This window comes from Pelodiscus sinensis, chromosome 2 (assembly GCF_049634645.1).
Source record: "Pelodiscus sinensis isolate JC-2024 chromosome 2, ASM4963464v1, whole genome shotgun sequence".
In the NCBI taxonomy this organism is placed as follows: Eukaryota; Metazoa; Chordata; order Testudines; family Trionychidae; genus Pelodiscus; species Pelodiscus sinensis.
Window position 1 is genome coordinate 61,565,009 of NC_134712.1, and position 20,383 is coordinate 61,585,391.

Consider the following 20,383-nt stretch of genomic DNA (forward strand, 5'->3'; position numbering starts at 1 on the left):
ATTTGCATTTTCTAACTTTCTGTGATATTGTCATTAGCATTGCATTATTAATATAGTTTTATTAAATTAATTTCCTTGGTTTAAAAAAAGAGACAATTTAGCTTAACTTTAGTATTACAACAATTCCAAATAAGCATTGACATTCACACCTCTCAGAAGTGAATGGAGTGGGGAGTGATTAATTCCCACTATGGCTAATACCCACACTACTAATTGGACAGAAGCCACTTCCTGCAAGACTGGATTAAACATGACATCAGCACACTAGCTTTTACTTTGCAATGAAAAGAAAACAACAACCCTCTTCAAAATCAAGAACAAACAACAATTTAGGACATGCAGACTATTGTAGATTAAAGTGAACATCACACACCAAAGCTAAAATTGTCTTATTCTCATGGACATGTTAGTACCATGCAAGTATCCTGGTATCCTGATCATTTTTTAAAATCTTTGTGCCTTTGTACGTGCCATAGGCAAACTGTCCCCAGAACAAGCCCCTGGAGCGGTCAGAACTAGATGGGAATTATGAGCTTTGTAAAGCCATCAAGAAGGTGGCCTTCAGGAGAGTCGTTAAAAGATTAGCAAAGGAGACCAAGCAGAGAGTCATTTTTCAGTCAGCTTCTTTCATTTGTGTATTCTCTTCAAACCAAGCAAAGAGCACCAATCCGTAATGAGGACTATGTCCAGGGTGACTTCACTCATTTTTGCTTAGCATTGTGACTTAAGCCAGGAGCATAAGGATTTAAATCTCTCTCAAATAGAATTCGGGAAGGGTTGCAAACCCTCCTGCTTCCTAATTTAAACCAAACTCAAGGGCTAGGGTAGGAAGAAAATGTTCTGGGGGCTGATTATCCCACAGTTCCCTATTGTGGGTTATTTTTTACACTATCTTCAGAAGAAATTTGTGAATATAGCAGAGAGAGGCTACTGGACTAGATGTGGATCCAGTAGGGCCATTCGAGTTAGAAAATGCAAATGTTGAACTTCCAACAGCAATGTTAAGTCAGAGGCATTGCACATAATATATATTTTTAATTCCTGTTTTTCTTGCTTAATGTGTAGCTTAATATTATTGTTTATCTTGCAAAATGGACAGCATTGGCAAACTCTTGCAATTTTATCACTAAAGTTCCAGCACCTGGAGTCATGTGAATATGTACCAATCTCAGCTTTCATCCCCCCCCTTCCAAAATAAAGATTTTATTGACTATCCTGAAGGCCAGCCTCCTAGAATCATAGAACTGGAAGAGACCTCAGAAGGTCATCAAGTCCAGCCCCCTGCTCTAGGCAGGACCAATCCCATAGCTCCTGATAGCTTTACAAAGCTTGTAATTCCCATCCAGTTCTGACAGCTCGGGGGCTGTTCTGGGGACAGTTTGTCTATGGAAATCATCAGTATGTCACTGAAGCACACACAAAGGCACAAGAATATAATGAAAACATGACTGTTTTGTTTGCTTTTGTTTTCACTGTATTCGCTCCTATTAATTTGTCATCATGCCCTTTCATTCTTGGATTACTCAAATATAGATGATGTAGGGAACATGTGCAGGCAAAGACCAAATGTGGGAAATGCCAGCTTCTCAAAAGTGACTGTTTCAGAAAGTTACAAACATAAAATCAGAAAGATACAATGGAAACTATTTTACAGTCCTAACTATAATGAGGACATGAGCTGTATCCTGTGCTTCGGGCAAACAGAGGTGCTGGCCAACATATCTGATTCTAGTCTCCCATTTCTGCCTCGCCCTCTCATTCTGCTCCCACTTATTCTGCTCTCCTGTCACACCTTCTCTATCCACCCTTTTGAAAACTGACAGTGGAGATAGCAGACAAAGGATGAGCAGCATGGCTGTAGTGGTAGCCATTCAAAGAAGCATGTCACACAGTATTCTTTCACTTGCATTCCTGCGCTTGCCAAACAGTTCCTCTTTTAAAGAAAAGTCTTTTCCTGTCACCCTTTTTGCTAGCCCACCTCTTTAAACTATCATGTTTACTGCTCATTTGCTTGCAGCCCTGTTTTCCAAAGGTGTTTTTGTGGCTTAATTTTTCAGCTGCCACAAACCTCACCTCTTCATTGCTGGATATACACCCCTGCGACACACAGCACTAACAGCAGACAGACAGGACCTGCCTTGCTGTTCCATTCGTTTGAACAGGCATGCCATAAAAAAGCTGGGCTGAAACACAGCAGAAAAGGGGTTAAAGGGTCTAATAGCAGAGGCCACACAGCAAACCAGAAGTTAGACACAGCTGCGCCCCTCCCCCATCCTTCCCTTTGCTGCTGCAGTCCTCCCCCTTTCCACTGAACAGCTCCGGCAGTACTGCATTACTCAAGTGCCTCTTTCACCCACTGTGCTCCTGCCCCACTTGTGTGATGTAAAACAATCCTTTTGTTTCCTTTTTTAAGACATTAGCCTCATGGGTCCATTATAGGAAAGAAAGGTAGCTGGGGTTCTTTTATCTGAAAGAATCCATTAAGAGGGTTTTTTTTCTCCTGCCTGGTGATCAGCTCACCCCTGCACATTATTCCATGGTTATCTACTTACCACACTTCAGAAGTCTGGCAGAGCAAGTCCACTGACTGCAAATTCAGTTCTGCCAGCCCAAAGTGCTAAAAAAGCATGAGTTCAGTCCCACAAAATCAAGTGATTTACTTTAAACTGATGAGATTTTTGAAAATGAATTTTGGAGTCCTTTTCTTTGACTTCTGTTTTTTTTAAGACCTGGTGGTTCACATTTTTAAACATTATGCTGCAACCAGGAGGGCTATAAACTTACCGTTTTGTTTTGTTTTGAATGAAAGCTGAAATTCCCACATTCACATGACTCCTGGAGCTGGGGCTAAAAGCAAAATGCCAAATATCAGAAGGCTCATGATAATATTGAGAGAGAGGACACTCTTATTTCATGATGTTTAATTACATTGTATGACATTGATTTGAATGTTTGTCTGTAAGCCCTATTGTCCAGGATACTGCTGCTGAACCATAAGGCACATGTGAAATAATATCAAAATGATTCAGTTCCAAAGTCAGCCCATATTATTAATGAAGATATTAAGCTCTCCTGTTCTGTACAACGCAGGACAAAGAATCCTGAGGGCAGATCCTAAGTTGTCATCATTCCAATGAGGAATTGCTTCTAGAATAAGTACTTTTAGGGCCAGATTTCTCAAAGGTAAGTAGGTGACTAAAGATGCAAATAGGTGACTAGTGGGAATTTTTAAAAACTGAAATCGATGGGCGTTCGGGTACCTGGAAGCTTTAAATCCTACTAGATGCCTAGCTGCATCTTTAGACATCCACGTACCTTTGAAAACCAGGTCCTTACAGTGTTGATGGGTGCCATAGAACGGTGTTTCTCAACCTTTTTTTTTTATAAAGTACCCCTTTTAAAAAAAATTATAAGTACCCCTCAGTAGCTACAGTTTTCAGACACACCAATTTTTTTTTTCTATCATTGCAACACATTTGTTTAAACAACTTTATTGTAGCCAGGTGGGCGATGACATTTTTGAGTGTAAAAAGTACAAAAATAAAGCACTGTAAAACTTAACACAAAAAATCAGTTTTCTCAAATTTCAGTTGTGTTGATGTACCCCCCCCCCCCCCCCAAGCTTCTCTTGAGTACCCCTAATGGTACTTGAACCACTGGTTGAGAAACACTGCCATAGTATACCTTTAAAAAAAAAGAATTAATTTGATTAGAACAGTGACAGACAATCTGCAGCTCTTGGACTGCATGCAGCCCATCAGGTTTCAATGTGCGGCCCACAGGACATTCAACTGGTTTCCCTCTGCATAGGTTTTTTCCTACCAGTATTACTAACCTGACATGCACATAAAGCAAGGGCATGTGAAGTGAAGTGCTTGCTGATTGCACACAACATTGACTGTGAGAGCCAGGCGTTCCCTCTGCATCCAATTAATGCACTGCTATGATTCAGTTGGCACTCCACACAAATTCTAGATACACAAGTGCAGTTACCCTAGTCCAGGAAACTGTCTTGGTTACAACCATCTTGCGATCCATTGAAATGAAAGAGGGCCACTCATATGGCCTACTCACTAGCCTGGGTTGCCCATCACTGGATTGGAGTGAATAAATGTGAATGGCTGCTGAACTTGTGAAAGAAAGAAAGAAAGAAAGAAAGAAGAAAGAAAGAAAGAAAGAAAGAAAGAAAGAAAGAAAGAAAGAAAGAAAGAAGAAAGAAAGAAAGAAAGAAAGAAGAAAGAAAGAAAGAAAGAAAGAAGAAGAAAGAAAGAAAGAAAGAAAGAAAGAAAGAAAGAAAGAAAGAAAGAAAGAAAGAAAGAAAGAAAGAAAGAAAGAAAGAAAGAAAGAAAGAAAGAAAGAAAGAAAGAAAGAAAGAAAGAAAGAAAGAAAGAAAGAAGAAAGAAAGAAAGAAAGAAAGAAAGAAAGAAAGAAGAAGAAAGAAAGAAAGAAAGAGTGTGTGAAGATTTTGTAGGGGGGGAGAGAGAGAGAGAAAGAGAGTGTGTGAGTGAGTGTGTGTGTGTTAAGGAGAGCAATGGGTGGGTACCTGTGTGTGCCTTTGGTTTTCCCTAATTGAAAACAAAAGATCTTTTAAAACTTTCTTCAGAAACAGCTTTGCATAATACATTTGAAGAGACAGCTGATGGAAAGAACTAGAGGTTTCATGTGCATCATCAGAAAGTAATCTAACACGCATTAATTATTTATACCTTCCTTAGAACTTGTGGCCCAAAATGCACACTCTGCATGTGTGCAATGCATTACCTTGTCTCCTTGTCAAAACAATAAGGGAAAGAAATACCAACAGGCACACAGAAGAGGATTGCCTACAACAGCTTTTAGTTGTTGGTCTGAAGGGAAAGGGAAGAAGGGGAGTGGAAAAACAGTTTTGAGCCATCACAGCTCACATGAGTCTCAGGAGAGACATATTGCGTGGTGTAGGTTCTATGTACTAGTTTTTGATGTGGCTGCTTTAAGAAATGCACCTCAAAGTAAAGGATGCTAGGGTATGCATGCTCTTTTCAACATTCTGCTGTTGTACTCCTTAAAGTGATGAGCTCTACTACTGAAATATTAGAAGTTTGTCATAAAAATGCAAGGATAAATGTCCCTTTAATGGACTATACAATGCAATGGTAACTTAATACATCAGCCCAGAATCCTTTCTGTGGTGAACTCTTTAGGATCATCTTTTGCTCTTTTACAGTGAATATAAATGTTTTCCCTACTTACCATATGTTAGACATGTACTCTACTGAATCCACTGACACAATTATGTTAGGCCGCAGGCAAAGGGAAAGGAATGGCCTCCTCTAACACTGAGGTGGGGGGTGGAAGCAGTGTGTGTGTTTAAGGGACAATGTCACTTTCCTCTTAGTCAAGATTCTTTGTCAATTGCTAGGGAAATAATTGACCTCAAGCTACTTCAATCACAACCAATAGAAAAATGGAACAGTGATGAGTCCAGCTGTTCAAGAAAAAGCAGACAAGAGGGGGAAGAAACAAAGGTAGCAGTAGCAGAGCTGACATGAAAAATATTTAAAGCTTCATGTTGGGATTCTTGTGCAGTTAAGGAATTTTTCTCTGAAAAACATATAGCTCTCTGACACTCCAAATCTGTGTATTTTGGCCCACAAAATAAGTTTTTTGAATATGCTCATTAAAAGAAAAAATGCTACATTACTTTTAATAAAGCTGCAGTTGGCAGAGTGACCCTTCCACAGCATTTACTATCTAACTTTTTAAAAATATCATCTCCACATTCCCAAATGAAATTTGACGACACACGTTGCTGCTTCACCCTCTGTTCACTTCAGTTCTATACCATATTGGCTCATAAGGCATTCTAAAATCATAGATAAAAGGCCATATTCTGATCTTTATTCCCCGGTTGTAAATCTGGAGCAACTGGCAGATGCAGGATATGGCCCTTAAAGCCTTTAATAGGAAAAAAATTCCAAAATAATGCTCCTCCTTAAATGCTGTGGCAGGCTTACAGTCAAGAGTGGCTTGTTAAAATACATAGCATATTCTAAATCACAAGTCATCTCATGGGCTATGATGATCCTGCTTCAGTATAATATAGTTTAATCGAGTAAAAAAAATAATCAGTGAATAGATTTCGTGCCACCAGTGTGGTAACACTTAAGTACCAAATCAAACAGGATCTAAGCCGGGCTTAAGCATGCAAATCTACTGCCCTCCACATTCAAGGTCTGATTCTGCAACTGGTGTAAATTGAAGATAGAGCTTCTAACCCCGGAATGCACCAATTCACACTGCCAGAGGAGCTGGTACTCATTGTCTCAGTGCTGCTCTGGAGTTTAATGCTATGCGAGAGGCAGTGAGGAAGACGGGAGAGAAATTGCTCAGAATGATTCCAAAGTGGCTTAAGTAGGAGCAATGGGATAACAAAGTAGTGTAACACTTACGCTGATTGTGTAAGGCCAGGCCAGGGATTACAGAATCCCTGGGTACGGCCAGATGTATCTATGTACACCATTTAAATACAGTTTAATTTATCTAGTCTAGACAGAGCCTCTGTGTGATGACATTAGGTCCCATTGCTGTGCCAGTCAGACTGGGAAGTAGAGCACCAGGGAGAACCATAAGGAGCCCTTTGTGTTAGTTGTAATAATCACCTTTGCATTAGTTGTAATAGTGCCTGGTCTCTTCTGCTGTGAGAGCACAAGACAAACATGCCTAACAGTGAGATCCAAATGTTATGTGATGGGGCATACGTGGTAACAGCATCACAATTTGATTGACTGAGCAAAGCATTGAAAATGTGATATAGGAATCTCTCCTGAACTGTCAGAAGGATGGACTAGAGTTGGTATCTTCTATGACAGGGCTATGCAACTTTGGAAGCCCCCAGGGGCCACAATGATACCCACAGCACATGCCAAGGGACATAACTTAAGTGTGGTTGCATAAATATGCAAATAGCTTCCTTCACACTGATGGGCATGAATACAAAGATTAAGACAAAACTACACAACACACAGGCCCCATTTAAGTCTTCTCTGCTGATATTAATAAAATGCAATATTGACCCAATTTCCACCCCTATGACAGCACTTTTAAAGAGCAATGACAGTCCAGGAATTTAACTACTAAAACACATATCAACAGAAGATCATTATATTGACTACTTTTTTGTTTTGGCTTCACAATTTTAACAAATCAAACAAAAACTGCCAATACAACATTTACTGAAATATAAGTACAATAAATGTGAAGGTAAAGGCACCAAGAGGAGAAGTGGCATGGCTAGAAAAAGAACTCAGGAATCCTGCTTCCCAGAATCCCTTCTTTTTCCCACCCACCCCACTAGGTACCAACTCCCACAGTCCTCATAGAACAGAGACTGGAATCCCCAAATCTAATCAACAGACCCACTGTCTACCTACAGGAAAGGAAAGAAAGCCAAAAGTTTTAACACCCACTGCTCTGACCCAATGCACCCACTCCTCCCCCAGAGCCAGGCACCCTAGCCCCCCTGTTCCAACCCAATGCCCTTCCCCCTCCCCTAGAGCCAGGTAAACTCCAGCCCCCTGCTCTAATCCAATGTCCTTTCCCTCCCACAGAGCCGGGGACAAATCTAGCAGGGCAGAGGGTAATGTCCTGGATCTCACTGGAGCCACACGCTTTTCCCTCCAGGTGCTGGGGCCCATGTGCAGAGTGTCTGTGAATGGTCTTGGTGCGCTCCTCCAAACATTCCATTGAAGGCACATACTGCTGCCCCCTACCTGGCCCCCTTTGCAGATTTATTTTGCCTTTTTAAAAACCCGGACTTTTTTGCCTTTTAAAAAAACCTGACCAGATGGTGATTTAACATGTGAAAACAAGGACATGTCTGGGAAAAACTGGACGCATGGTAACACTACCCAAGCCCCAGTGCAGACCTCTCTCACCCCAGCCTCACTGCCTGGCTCTGCTGCCACCTTGCCACATCTCTCACTGCCTGACTTCCCCACTGCTTCTTGCTGCCCCCGTTAGTCCCTGCGCACGCGACGACTCGGCCTGGCTCAGTGCGGCGCTGCGCAGCTCCATTCGCAGGGAGGCGCTGCTGCTGTGGCCGATGTGGCAGGTGTGCCCTGCCGCCACCTCTTGCTGCCTCCCCGCTGGCCGGCAGCTCCTGTGCACGTGGCCTGACTCAATGCAGCAAGCGAGGCTCGCGGGGAGCCACTGCCACGGAAGCCCACAGTAATGAGGCAGGCAGGCAGCCTGGGAAGCAGCTCAAGGCACCGTGGGCCATGTACAAACGGGCTGCAGGCCACATGCAGCCCATGGACTGTGTGTTAAGTAACCCTGCTTTAAATGTAGAGCCATAGCAGGGGTAGATCCCGGAACCGTCACAACCCAGGGCTGAGCTGGGTTGCTGGCCAGACTGCTAAAAAATGTACTGGCAAGGAGAGGGGGTGAGAAAGGGAGGGGAATGCGTGTAGTCTTTAGCATTAACCTATAAGCTTTTGCTTATCAGTTAATCAGTTAATAGACTATACTACTACATCCCTATTTCTAAGTACTTTGTATGCAAGACAATAAAAGTTCTTTCTTGGGAAGATATGTTTATGGTGGTGTTTTTTTGTTAAGCAAGTTTCTGCATAGGGACAGTGACCTTTGGAAAAGAAGCTGCACATGAATTGGGAGAGTTTGGGGTTTGCCATGGTGTCAGATTACAACTGGTTCTTAGGGCTGAACATAAGAACGGCCATACTGGGTCAGACCAAAGGTCCATCTAGCCCAATCGCCTATCTGCCGACAGTGGCCAGCACCAGGTGCCCCAGAGAGGGTGGACCGAAGACAATGATCAAGCGATTTGTCTCCTGCCATCCTTCTCCAGCCTCTGACAGAGGCCAGGGACACCATTTCTATCCCCTGGCTAATAGCCTTTTATGGACCTAACCTCCATGAAATTATCTAGCTTCTCTTTAAACTCTGTTATAGTCCTAGCCTTCACAGCCTCCTCTGGAAAGGAGTTCCACAGGTTGACTACACGCTGTGTGAAGAAGAACTTTCTTTTATTAGTTTTAAACCTGCTACCCATTAATTTCATTTGGTGTCCTCTAGTTCTTCTATTATGGGAACTAATCCATAACTTTTCTTTATCTGCCCTCTCCATACCACTCATGATTTTATATACCTCTGTCATATCCCCCCTCAGTCTCCTCTTTTCTAAACTGAAAAGTCCTAGTCGCTTTAACCTCTCTTCATATGGGACCCGTTCCAAACCCCTAATCATTTTAGTTGCCCTTTTCTGAACCCTTTCCAAGGCCAAAATATCTTTTTTGAGGTGAGGAGACCACATCTGTACACAGTATTCAAGATGTGGACGAACCATAGTTTTATACAGGGGCAGTAAGATATTCTGTGTCTTATTTTCTATCCCTTTCTTAATTCCTAGCATTCCTAGCATCATCAGAGGGCTGAGTTGCTCTTTAAGAAAGAGGCTTTGGTGTAGGGCTAAGATTTGTGGAAAAAGGAGCTAAGAACACAAGAATGGCCATACTTGGTCAGACCAGAGGTCCATCATTAGTGAATATATTGCTAATGATGCACATGGAGAGCGCTGTTTCCAGATCCTCATGCTTTACCTGAGGGTATGTCTGAACTATGCAGCTTTTAATGACAAGGCTGGGTGGACACAGTCCTATTGCTAAAAATCGGTGCATGTGAATGCTTTTTGTTGGCTCTTTTAGGGAAAAAATACTTTCATCACCAAGAAGTGGATTTCACTGTCAGCAGGAGCGCACTCCTGCAAAACATTATTCACACATGCACTGCCAAGGCATTATTCACACATGTACTGCCTTCACAGGAGGAGGGGGTTAAGCAACAGTGAATGACAAAAGCTGTGTCAAACAAGTGCAAGTGTAGACAGAATCTGGTATGTGCGGTAGAGCTGAGAGGAGGAGAAAGCAGGAGCAAAGGCCAGACACAAATGTTTCCAATGGTTCCTGTGAATGATGCATGTTGGGCAGTGAACATAGTGTTCTGGGCAGCCCTTCACCATGGACCACTGAAAATCCCTTTTGCTTACTTCACATGAATGGATTGTAAAACCAAAGCACCCCAGTCCGATTCATGGGCATTGGTGTGCTACCTATATTTGAATAGGGCTGGGCCACATCTATTGTAGTGGGGAAGGTCACTTGCAAAGGAGGATGATTAGGCACCTTGGAATTGTTTTTCATCTTTTATAACCCCGGGCATATCTTCACTGCTTAAAAAAAGAAATAATATGGTGTGCTTCTAAAGGATACGCCTACACTGCAGAGGAAGATCAAAGCTGCCGCTGTCGATCGTCCAGGGTTCAAATTAGCGATCTAGTGAAGACAGCTAATTCAAAGTGTGCGGGGTGCTCCAGTTGATGCCGGTAAACCTGCTTTCACAAGGAGTAAGGGAAGTCGAAGGAAGAGTGTTCCTTCTTCCACTTTCTGCAGTGTGGACAGCGCCAAAAGCTGAGTTACACTACTTCGACTTCAGCTATGCAATTACTGTAGTTGAAGTTGCATAGCTTAATTCAACCTTGTTCTGTAGCGTACATATACCCATAGCGTGTTTTATCAAAGGCTATATGATTTTAAAATATTAAAGGCTAGCTTGGTTATGTGGCAAGGTTATGATATGGGACAGCGAATTGCTGCGCTATCCAGGAGTAACCCAAGGAAGGAACAATGAAACCCTGCTCCTCCTCTGCTTCAGGCTGGGTAATTAGATACCAAGGGCCTATATCAGTAGCAAATTGCTATCCCCTTCTACACACTCTCATTGCTGGCTGTCAGAGGAGAGCCAACTCTCCACCATCCCCCACTTACCTGCTCTGGGGGACAGGAGGAGGTGCGCGGCCTCTGCATGTCCTGTTCAGGTTTGGGAAGCCCAAACAGAGTCATAACAGGAGAGGCTTATCCCATCCACTTGTGCCCCTGCACTCGCATGCAGGCAGAGAAACAGTCTTGCCATCATTCATTAAAGAAACACAGTCAATTAAAAAAGGCAAAATCCCACTCTGACTGAGAATATTCTAGGGGTAGCCCCTAAAGGTATTCACACTGAAAGAGATCAGGAAAAAAAAAAGGCTCTTCAGTCTCCTTTCACCTCGCCTTGCCTGAGTGTATTTCCTTGGTGCATTTGGCACCACTCATTGTCTCTCCTCTATAATGAATTAGTCACTGTATTTCCCCTTTTTATGGTGGGGATCTTTCATTTAACATTTTTAAATAGGAAAATGTGTTTATGAAAGCAAAATAATTGGAAAGGGGCCTCAGGTGCAGGTCTCAAATTATTTTTAACTCCCTTTTTAACAGGACTGCACTTCAAGTTGAGGGAATTCCTTTAGGCAATCAAATTGCATACCACCCTTTGGCGGGAAGAAGAACTGTACCAATTTTAAGTGTGGGTAAACTGAGGCATGATTAAATTAACTTGCAAGGCTACACACTGAATAGAGCGATGCCAATTTACACTAGCTAAACTCTAACCCATTGACATTATTAGGAGGGGCAGGTGCTCAGTACCTCTGAAAAAAATCAGACCATTTATTTAGATTTCACTCATTAGATCCTCAGCCTGCTAATACTGTGCTTTCCCTTACATCATCCTCCATCTTGCCAAGAGCTGTGTGTTACAATCTGCCATAAACACAAACACAAAGCTAATGATTCCAAGAGAAATTCCAGTTCCTCCAGAAGTTGTGCCCCTTTTGCCCTGTGGAGGCATTATGTTATCTAAGGAATCACACAGTAAGAGACTTGTTTTCAGCTTCTCTTTCAAAAGCTCAACTCAGGAGCATCAAACACTTGCCACTTCAGTGATATTAGAACTCCATAACACTCCCCCACCCTCAGAGATACACTCCATTTTCAAAAGCAGCAAACATTAAGCTGATGCAGTTTTAGAAAATGAAACCTCAACAAAACATCTTTTTCCTCCCTCTTGCAAACTTCAGGCCACAGCTGTTTTTACCACACAAAATCTTCCTGAAATCAAGTTAATGGAAGCCTGGGCTTCCCTTTTAAACAGATGAAATGGGGTAGGGGGTTGCCATAATTGGATCACTTACGGTGTGACTAATCGCAGTCGTCTGTAACCACAGTGACTGTGGTTTTAACCTTACTTGGTCATTTGTAAACCACATTGATAACCCAGCCATCTGCATGAGGCAGTGTCTGTCTGTGAGCTCACGCCCCATCCCTAGAGTATCTGAGGAAGCTTGGCCTGTCTCTTCATTACCTTCCACTGGAACTGAAACCAGCTCACTCACAGTGCCCCCTCCAGCAAGGGCCAGTGATGTGATTGGAACTGATTGGAATTTTACAAACCCATTTGAGGCAGGTCTCTCCTCCATCGCCTTCCAGATCTTTTTGTGACAGACTTCTGTGCACTACAACAGGCAACAGAGTTGAGCACGGCAATACCTGAAACATGCAGCCGTTTGTTTGTTTGTTTTTTAAAGTACAAGAAACAGAACCACCCAGCAACAGGCCTAAGCTGAGACATACTGACCTGGATCAGAACGTTCTCAAAGCCTAGGGTTCTTTGACTCCATTACAGAAATAGACGAAGCTGGGAAATTTGGATCTGAAGCTAAGTAATGTAATCCACACTTGTCACAGCAGTAGTATCTGATTGTCTCTGGCTAGCTGGGGTATCTATACATGGCCAGAGTGTGACTGATTACCAATGAGGGAGAAGATTAAGTTTTGAATTTTGAGCAAGAACCATTCTTAAAAGCTATTATTAACCTCTTTCCCTTTAATCAGCCAATTGCTAACATTCTAGCATCCCCGCTTTTTCCCAGATGACCCGATGAACCTGAATGCAGTTCAGGACAATTTCACTAAGGCTGCTGCTACTGCTCATCAGGAAGCGCACTCACAGAGGGGTGGTGAATCATTTGTGTTTCTTTTCAATAAATATGCAGATGTTAGGTTTTGGGATCCCCCTTGGGCCCTATATAAATATAGTGCACAGTGATTTTAGCAGTTGTCGCTGCTCTTGTTCATTTTCAGCTTAGAGTTTACTTTCTTGAAATAGGGGGCGGAAGGAAGCAACAAATGGGAAGGAAACTGGCTTGCTTGTGAAATCCAAAACCAGATTGGTAAGAAAAACATCATAAATTATGGATCCCCTGGAGCCACCGGCAGCCTGTCATTGTGCATGATCTGTCTCCATTGTACTTTTCTGTGTGGGTGAAACTGTTGTAAACTAACACAGGGCATGCTTTTTCTGCCTAGGATCACTGCCGGCTGCTCAAATAGACCTGTGCCTTCCAGCACAAACACGCCATTGGAAACCAAATGTTTCATGTAACTGATAGTGGCCCCAGTGGATAGGCAAGCCCTTGAAGGGGGATGAAGGAGAATGAGGGTTTCAGCTGATCTTGTTCACTGGAGCTTAGTACTGGTAGAAGCACCAGCTGCAAGGACAGGGACACACAGTCTCGAAGAGCACAAGGCTGGCTATTGTTCCATAATACACTGGTTCAAAAGACAAACAGATTAGGGTTGTTTAGTTTAGCAGCAGCATTGTGCACTGTAACACACGAGACCAGGGTTCAGGAGCAGACATGACTGCCTCTTGCTCTAGGCTGGTGGAGCTCGGGCACATTGAAAGATAGAGTGCTTCCTGGGAAGGGGGAGGATAATGACCTCTCACTACATAGGGTTGGGGGAGGGGAAAAGACTCCATGCCTGCCATTCAAGGGAACGGCATTAACAGTGCACTCAGGGGAAGCCACCTGTCTGCCCTCTTCACCAGAGAATGCCTGGTCCCTGCCTTCCGGAATGGTGAGGGTTAAAGGGATCAAGGTGGGATGCTGTGGGCCACAAAATGGAGAACGAGAGTAGAGGGGGGATTGTTAGGACCCCTGGCTGTACTAGTCTTCATTTGTTGCCAGCTGCAGAAAGGGCGGAGAGGGAGGAGAGCATGAACTCAAGGTCAAATGCTGAGGGGAGGAGGTGGAAGAGGAGATGGTGTGCAGAGAAGGAAGGGCATCCCCCCACACAGACAGACTCACTCTCTCTCTATTCACCACACAGACGCACACACAGAGGCACTCTCTCATGAGGACATTTATAAACACACACAAATGGGATGCAAAAGAAAAATCTACTTTGCTCATGCTCATTCTCTTTCTTCAAAGAGCAGATGTGCTGTGGCTCCTGCAAACCTTGATGGACACTCCCTCACTAAGGCTCCCAAGCTGGGCTCTGCATTTAGAATAAAAATGTAATAAGTGGCCCTGCTAAAATAATTTTCATGCTTTTTTTTTTTTTTAATTTTTAGAGAAAATGTGTGTGGGGGGAGGGTGAAGGTTTAACTAAAACCTCTTTCTATTGTAACATTTGCAACTGAAATGTTGAGCATCCGGCTAGTGCATGAGAGCCAGATAAGCGAATGTGACTGGAAACAAAATCAAAGCTGGCTAATGAGCTATTTTCATGACAGGGACAAAAGTAAACAAACTGCAAAAATAATTAACAGGACATGTGCAAGGTTTGTTAAAAACACAAGTTAAAAGACGTATTAAAAACAGATATTTTTAGCAGGATAATATTTTAAGATATTACACATTTTTTAAAACAAGGTTCCTCCTTATTTTTCAGGGTTTTTGGCAGCATTTCAACCGGTCATCAGAAGGTGGGCAAGTCACTCAATTCAAATTCAAAAGCAACTCTGTGCCAAATTGACCTGCTGTTATTTCCCCTTTCAGCTACTGTAACCAACACCACACAAACAATGAATTATGAGATTAGAGGTCCTGAAAAATGGACTCGTTCTGCAGATGTTGTGTCTGGAACAAGCTGCTCCGTCTAATGTTTGTTGTGTCATCTCCCCCCTCCCTGCCAAAGCCCTACATTTGCTGGGTGGTAATTTGTGCCATAAGGGTTGTTTTGTGAAGGGTTAATTATCATCTTCAACCCAAAAAAAGCAAAGGGGGAGGGGGAAACCTTATTTGATAAGAGAATGGCTAGTGCAGTGAATAGAAGAAAGTGAATTTTGACCTGAGAGAAAAACCACACACAGATCAGGGTTATTTTAAAGCAGAAAATACGTAAGAGTTGCACAGGCAAACTGAGGGGTGAAAAGTAGGAGACAGCATGTTGTTTTTCAGACCCAGGAAGCCAGCAATGAAATCTCATTTGCAGGGATGGGAGGAGAGGACGCCCTCAGAGAGGCTGAGAGATTTCTTTGTTTTGTTTGTGCACTCAGGAAGAGGCGGGGGAGGTGAAGGCTGGAGGGAGGGCGGAGGCAGAGGAGAGTGAGTGAGTGAGTGTCTGTATGTGTGTGTGTGAGAGAGAGAGAGTATTTGAGTCAGTATACTACTGTCAGCTGTTCAGCACTGTAACAGCTGGTACCTGTAGACTATGATACAGTGCACATTAGTGGCATCATGATTTAGCATCGCAGCATTAAAATTTAATTGCTTATTAGGATGATTGGGGTGTTTTACTATAATGGAACCAACACATCATCCTTTAAATGGGTCGTGATTTGGGACTCTGCAAAGATACTGGGTGAACTTCTGAAGCCGTTTATGTTAATGGGAGTTTTGACATTCTTTTCAATCTGCGCAGGCTTTTGCCTATGAAGTTAGCTAGTGATGCTGAGTGAGGTGCATTCTCTTTCACCTTGTATTACATATGTACCTAAAATTTAAAAAAATAATCAATAATTCAGTCATTTAATTTTTAACTCTTGTTACAAAAGAAGAGGATGGAAATAAAGGCCCTCTCCATGCTGTGGGACAGATTGTGCTCATACAGCTCAATCCACAAACAGATCCTCCCCTTTGCAAGTGGCTCTCCCCTGCAAACAAAAAGAGTTTAAGGGGAAACCGGCTGCCTGCTTGGCAAGGTTTCCTTCTCTCCTCCTTTTCGCAGACCATGAAGGGGTTCTCTGCAGAGCTGCAAAAAGGCAGTGATGGGGCTTGGGTGTGTTTCTCAGGAGTACGCTTCCCTTGCTCCCAGTGTAAATGTCCTTGGCAAGTTATGTGCAACATTGTGTGTGTGTGTGGGGGGGGGGGGGGGGGGGTAATATCTTTTACTGGACCAATTTCTGTTGGAGAGAAAGACAAGCTTCCAAGCGACACTGAGCTCTTCTACGGCAGTGGGAAGGGAGCTCAGCGTCACAGAAATCAATACAAGGTGCGACAGACTGGAAAGTTAGTCCAGCCAGAGGTTGTATTAGCTTTCCTGTAAAGCCCCGCCCTTGTGGCTCCCTAGTCAAACAGCCCTTCCTCACTTTCCTCCTCCTCCTCCTCCTCCTCCTCTGCTGAGAGTCGCTTAGCAGGGATCTCCGTTTCCTGCCAGGCCTGCTGCCCCTATTCCCATTACGCAGCGTCCCTCTGCCATCATAGCGCTGCCTGTTACCGGAGCAACAGCAGACATTGTGTAGTCCAACCTGGGGGATAGACTGACAGAGCACACAGTGGGAAAGGGAACCCCATAGTCTGCAGTGACAGCACAGAGCTCTTCTTCCCATGGGAAGCTGGGGATTTTGGATTTAAAGAACAGCATCATACCCCAAAATCAAGCTCTCAGATCTCCAGGGAATACACAAGAACCTCGCCTAGGTGGTCGTTGCCTGCATGTGCTGCTCTCGGTCTCCTCTCCACCAGGGGGCACTACACAGTTGCTACTATGGTAACAGGGAGAATGGCATAGTGACTGGTGCCTATGAGGAGTGGGGGTGCAGGAAGGGCCACCCTGAGGAACAGGGAGGAAGCATGTTGGGGCACCCCATTTGCCATCAAGATTTTGGCAGGCCACAGGGGTGTGGTGCACCTCCCGAGTGCTACACGAGTCACTTACGGAGCAGGGTCTGACTGAAGGATCAGAGCACGGGGGGCAGAAGCATCAGCAGTTGAGCCAGGTCCCCTGAGGCCATTGAGGGGTAACACTGAGCGGTACCCCCAGGGAGATACTATATTTGCTTCTAAATGCACTTTGTTTTTTTAATCTTCCCAGACAAACCATTTTTATGTATGAACAGCTTCCCGGGGGGGGGGGGGGGGGGGGGAAGACACTGTTCAGGGGTGTTGCAACATTGCTGGACAATAGATTCAGGTGCATTTTCTTTCTCTATTCTATCTGCTTGGCCAGTGGGGTTCTGCACTGCCTATGGTTTTAATCTCTGGCTATGTCTACACTACGGGGTTTTGCGGGCAGAGGGTATGCTAATGAAGCGCTCATTAGCTCATTTGCGCAAAACGGACCCATCTACACTGCTTGTTTTCGCACAAAAATCTCTTGCACAAAAAAAGCCTTGAACACAGAATATACTAATGACAGCATGAAAAATGCTAATGAGCACTTCATTAGCATACACTCTGCCAGCAAAACCCTGTAGTGTAGACATAGCCTCTGTCTCTATTTTTCCGTCTCTTAAGCAATCTGACAGTTAAATTGTCGGGGGGGGGGGGGAATAGAGCTATACATCTGCTTGAGACCTACTTTCTAATCCTGGGCTCAACATCAGCTATGTCAAATCACCAAGTATCAGTTTCCCTAACGGAAAATGCCTAGCTGTCATATGAACTAAATTATACCTACAACATGCCAATTCTCTTTATTAAAACCAATAAGTAACAGGAACAGAACTGTGGCAGCTCATACCCTATGTCTTATTCCCAGTTTTGGAAGTCATATTCTCAGATGGTGCTACATCCTCCTGGTTCTGCATTTCCTGAGTTGTATTTACAGGCAGCCCCCGGGTTATGTACAAGATAGGGACTGTAGGTTTGTTCTTAAGTTGAATCTGTATGTAAGTCGGAACTGGCGTCCAGATTCAGCCGCTGCTGAAACTGATCAGTTTCAACAGCAGCTGAATCTGGATGCCAGTTCTGACTTACATACAGATTCAACTTAAGAACCCCAGGCGTCCCCAAGTCAGCTGCTGCTGAAACTGATCAGTGGCTGATTCCAGGAAGCCGGGGGCAGAGCAACTCTGCCTCTGGCTTCCTGTAGTCAGCCGCTGGTCAGTTTCAGCAGCGGATGACTTGGGGACGCCTGGGGCACAGCAGCTGGGGTGCTGCCAGGTTGGTCCAGGCGTCGTGGGCAGAAAAGCCTGGTCTGCTGGGGGGGAGAGGGCACTAGCTGCACCCCCCCCCCCAGCAGACCAGGAAGATGGGGAGCAAAGCCTCGGAGGACGCCAACAGCGGGACAGCCATGGCGCGCCTGGGCTGTCCCGCTTCGGGCGTCCTCCGCGGCTTTGCTCCGCGTCTCCCTGGTCTAACCAGCAGACCAGGGAAACAGGGAGCAGCTTTTCTTGCCCCGGAGGATGCGGGCGGCGGGACCGCGGCTCATCTGGGCATCCCACCGCTCCCGTCCTCCGGGGCGAGAAAAGCCCTGTTCATAACTGCGGATCCGACATAAGTCGGATCCGCGTAACTCGGGGACTGCCTGTATATAGAGCCCTATGCTAGCTAATAAAAACCTAAATCCTACTGTATATGCATAAAAAGAAACTCCCGCTATACACAACTACTGTGCCAATTTTCTTAAAATTTGGTCTTCAGTTAGCAATGAGATCTACAACACAAGCCATGTTTCAACAAAATCTAATTTATCCATTGTTGACTTATCCATGAACAAAGTTTGTGACTTGAACAAGTGATCCAATTACTTTTGTTTTATAATTTACATGCAAAACTCAAAAATAGACCAACAGATTTTCTGAAATTCTATCCCCTCTACAAAAAAAAAAAATATTACTAATGAAAATAGCACTAATGCATGTATTAGGACACAATCATTTTGCTAAACCTTACTCACAAATCTATCTTTTTTGGATCTGTCTAGATCACTACTGGCAATTGAAGACAAAGGATAGATGTATTGCTGAGTATTTACTTTGGACACCATTTACTTTACTTTGCTATAGCCCCATAACCACATAATCTTTTTCACAGAAGCTTTCTCAAGGTTCAATGGTTATCAGCCTCTACTGGAATATATTAGTGCATATCTAACCATATCCATTACCTTGTGTAAACTTTTTTTTAATCTGCAGGCACTGGCATTTGAATTATGGCTCTAACCTTTGCTTCATTATTTTTTAACTCTTTACGGAAATCATTTCCTGACCCACATATATCATTTCAGCAACTTTATACTCAGTCTTATCTTTGCTAAATTTAATGTTTTAATCTCTTGCTACCTGTATTATCTTTATATGAATGCTATCATACTCATCCCTGTCAGCTGCAACTATATACACTTGCTCATGCAACTTTAACATAATGCATTTACATGCTCTAGGAATACTACTTCTAAAATATTTCACTGACATGTTTAATCCTAAAAGATAACCAGCAACATTTGTAATGTAGCTGTACAGCATTGAGTGGCTAAAAACGGGGTATTCCTTACCCAATTTCACTTGCCAATACCCATTTTTCTCATCTGGTTCTGTAGAAATCTTCTCATCTATTTTGATCATCTTCTGGACTACATATAGGATAGTGCTGCCTGTTAAGCTAAGGAATAAAATTATATATATTTATATGTTATATAAAAAACCTGACACCCATTATTGTGCTAGGTTCTTTTCATAGGTACAACCAAACTGGTAGCAAATCAGTTGTCTTAATAAGTGCTATTGTAACCCACACACCTAGTGTGGTTCACTGTCCCATGCAGTGGCACCTAGACCATAGCAACAGATAAGAACAAGAGACCTCTACAGTGGGGGCTGGACACTCCTATACTAAGTTCCAAAGGGCCCAGGCTCAAATACACCTGGTGATGGTTACACTATATTTTCTGACCTAACAATATTTACTATGAATTTACCCGTATAAATTTACTATAAGAGGTGTCTTTGTACAGCTCTGTTTGACTGGAATATTGTCATCAGCACAAATATCTGGCTCAATTTGGAATCTAATTTATTTACATAAGTTAATTTGTTCTGACATCCTTTTTGGCACATCTGTGGTCTCTAACATTTATGCTGTGTTCGATGTCCAATACATCACATACCCTTGTTTCTCAGTGATGGTACTATATCAATTTTGAAGAGTGAGAAGCTACACTGTGCTGTCACATTCAAGATCGCCACCCTTTTTTGATCTTTATGTGCTTTCTGCAAAAGCAACTACAGTCACACTGGGGCTCACAAAGTTGTAAGAAACCAAAAATTATCCCATAGATTTGATGGATTATTCTGACTTAGACTCCAGCGTCCATTATGAATGGTCCTGGGACGTGGGATCATTTCTGCTCCAGCTGATGCTTCAGTCCTATTGATTTTCACTTCTCACATGACCAATAAACACTCCGTCACAGTCTCAGTCTTACCTTTGGTTGGGCTACCATAGTCTCAGGTTGATATACCCCACTCGTCAGCTGTCACCATTTTTGGAAAAACCTTCCCA